The sequence below is a fragment of the Arachis ipaensis genome, chromosome B01 (genome assembly GCF_000816755.2).
Source record: "Arachis ipaensis cultivar K30076 chromosome B01, Araip1.1, whole genome shotgun sequence".
Classification (NCBI taxonomy): Eukaryota; Viridiplantae; Streptophyta; class Magnoliopsida; order Fabales; family Fabaceae; genus Arachis; species Arachis ipaensis.
Window position 1 is genome coordinate 42,179,302 of NC_029785.2, and position 2,992 is coordinate 42,182,293.

Below are 2,992 nucleotides of genomic sequence, written 5' to 3' on the forward strand. Positions count from 1 at the left end.
AATACCTTTAAAAATTTGGAGTCTTACTTCTCTTTAGTTTCTTCCTTGAATCTTTGTGGAAATAGAATTTTTGGTTTGTATACCTCCACTGCTTCTTTCTTCATTGGAGTGTTACTTTGTGTGGAGACTTCTTTTTCTTACTTTTGCTCCTCCAATTCCTCCTTTGAAATTTTTTTATTATGCACTTCATGATTGGTGGCTTCTTTCTCTATAACTTTCTCACTTCTCAACATGATTGCCTTATATTTCTCTCTTGGATTGACCTCAGTGTCACTTGAAAAAGTGTTAGTGGACTTTTCTAGTTGTTGAGTAATTTGGCCAATTTGTATTTTCAATTTCTTGAGTGAAGCACTTTGATTTTGAAAATTAGACCTTGTTTTCTCCATGAATTTCTCTAGGACAAGTTCAAGATTAAAGAGTTTTTGGGACTCTTAAGAAGGTTGTGTAGGTTGTGTTGGTGATAATTGTTTGAAGAATTGAAAGGGGGTGTTTTATGGGGTTCGGAAGTGATTTTGAATGTTTGGTTGAGAGTTAAAAGTTTTTGCATGATTGAAATTGTGGCTTCTTTGGTCTTGGCTTTGTTAGTTTTCTCACTCAAAATTGGGATGGTTCCTCCAACTAGAATTATATTTTTTGGAGTATGGATGTCCCAGAGGAATTTTTCATAAAATTGACTTGCTCCACTTGTGGTTGATTAGTGTTGAATGAGTCAAAATTTCTACCAAGTTAATTTACTCCATTCATGTCATATAATGAGCTTTGTGTGTTGATGGAAGAGACTTGCATTCCTCCTATTTTTTAGTGAGTGTGGAGAGTTGTTGAGACATGATTTTATTTTGGGCCACAAGAGCATCAAGAGTTCCTAGTTCTATCACTCCACTTTTTGTGTTTAAATTTCTCTCTAAAGAGTAGAGGTATTGATTATTTACAATAATGTTAATGTGTTTCATAGCTTCACTAGGAGTCTTCATGTGTAATGATCCCCTGATGAATATCCAATAAATTTCTTGAGGTTTGAGTGATTCCATCATAGAAAATTTGGTATTGGACCCAATCTGCAAACATATTTGGTGGACATCTCCTCAATATCCCTTTGTATCTTTTTTATGCTTCATATAATGACTTTCCCTCAAATTGTCTAAAGATTTGCACCTCCGCCCTCAACTTTATTAATCTTTAAGGAGGAAAGAACTTAGTTAAAAACTTGCTAACTAAGTCTTCTCATGTAGCAATGCTTTTCTTAGGATGTGTCTCCAACCATTGAACTACTCTATCTCTAAGAGAGAATGGGAACAAGAGCAATCTATAGGCTTCCGGTGGCACTCCATTTATTTTTACCGTATCACAAATTTGGATGAAACTTGAAATGTGTTGATTTGGATCCTCTTGGGGGATTCTTCCAAATTGGTAATTTTGTTAAAGAAGAGTGATCAATTGAGACTTGAGTTCAAAATTGTTTGCATTGATATTTGGGGTCAAAATACTACTCCCACAATTTTCAAGATTAGGAGTAGTATATGATCCTAATGTCCTTCTATCATGTGCGACACCATTGGGTTCATTATTGTTGTGAGATTCTGCCATAATTGTGTCTGAGATTCCCTCACCTTCTTCTACCATTCTTTTGTTTCTTGTCTCTTTTCTTATCCTCCAGAGAGTTCTTTCAATTTCGGAATCAAAGAGGAGAGGTTCCTCTTCTTGATTTTTTCGTATGTACACAAAGAAAACAACAAAAGAAAAGAGAGTTTGAAATTTCTTCCATCAAAGTGAAAGAAATTTCAAGTTAGGTAATAACACAAACAGTTAAAGAGCAAAAAGAAAAGAACAATTAAAAGAAAATAAATGACTAAAACAAAAAGAGAAAAGAATCCTAATCTAGATAATCAATCAACCGGTTGTTTGTTAATCACCGTTAATCCCTGGTAACGGTGCCAAAATCTTGATAAAAGATTTTACAATCTCGTATAACTACCGACAAGTGCATCGGGTCGTACCAAATAATAAACTCACGGTGAGTGAGTGTCGATCCCACGAGGATTAAGAAATTAAGCAAGTAATGGTTAATTGAGTATTCTAGTTAGGCAATTCTTAGTTTGATTTAGAACAATTAACAATTGATAAGAGAAACATAAAATGTAAATGACTTAAGTAATAAGTAAATGACTTAAAAGTAAAGAATGGAAAACTAAAGTATTGAAAACTTAAATTGTAAGAACTTGAACTTGCAAGAATATAATCGACTAAAAAGTAAAATGTAAGGATAGTAAAGTACTATTTAAAGAAATAACAACTAAAAACTACTAAAGATGCGCATGCATCAAGTTTGTGAAGAACTGTGATAAGTATCAGAAAGCCGAAAATTTACCCAAACACAATGAGATATCGCAGCAAGCTATTCTGGAAATAACGTTATTTGACGTGTGGAGGATTAATTTCATGGGACCATTTCCTCCTTTATACTCTAAAAATTATATTTTGGTGGCTGTATGTTATGTGTCCAAGTGGATGGAGGTTGTGGCTTTAACCACCAATGATGTCTGAGTTGTGATGAGTTTTCTTTAGAGGTATATTTTCAACAAATTTGGTGTCCGAAAGACTTTGATCAGTGATGAAAAAAGTCACTTTTATAATAAATAACTGGATTCTCTTCTTCAGAAGTATTATTTTGTTAAAAAATGTTGTAAAATATATATATGAATATACGTAAATATATAATGACATAATTTTTTCTAATATTCAATAAATCACATTGGCTAGTATTGATTTATGCTTTATTTGTGAAATTTCTGTTTGGCAGTGTAATTTACATGTTTTTTAAAAAATTTTAAATTTTGCACTCCACTATAACTTGCTTTATGTTAAACAAAAAGAAAAAGAACACTTCGATTTACTACTAGAGGAATTAGGATACAAATGTGAATAATGTTTTATTAGAAGATAAAAATAATTAGATATTTTTATTTATATGATTATAAAAACTTCACAATCACAA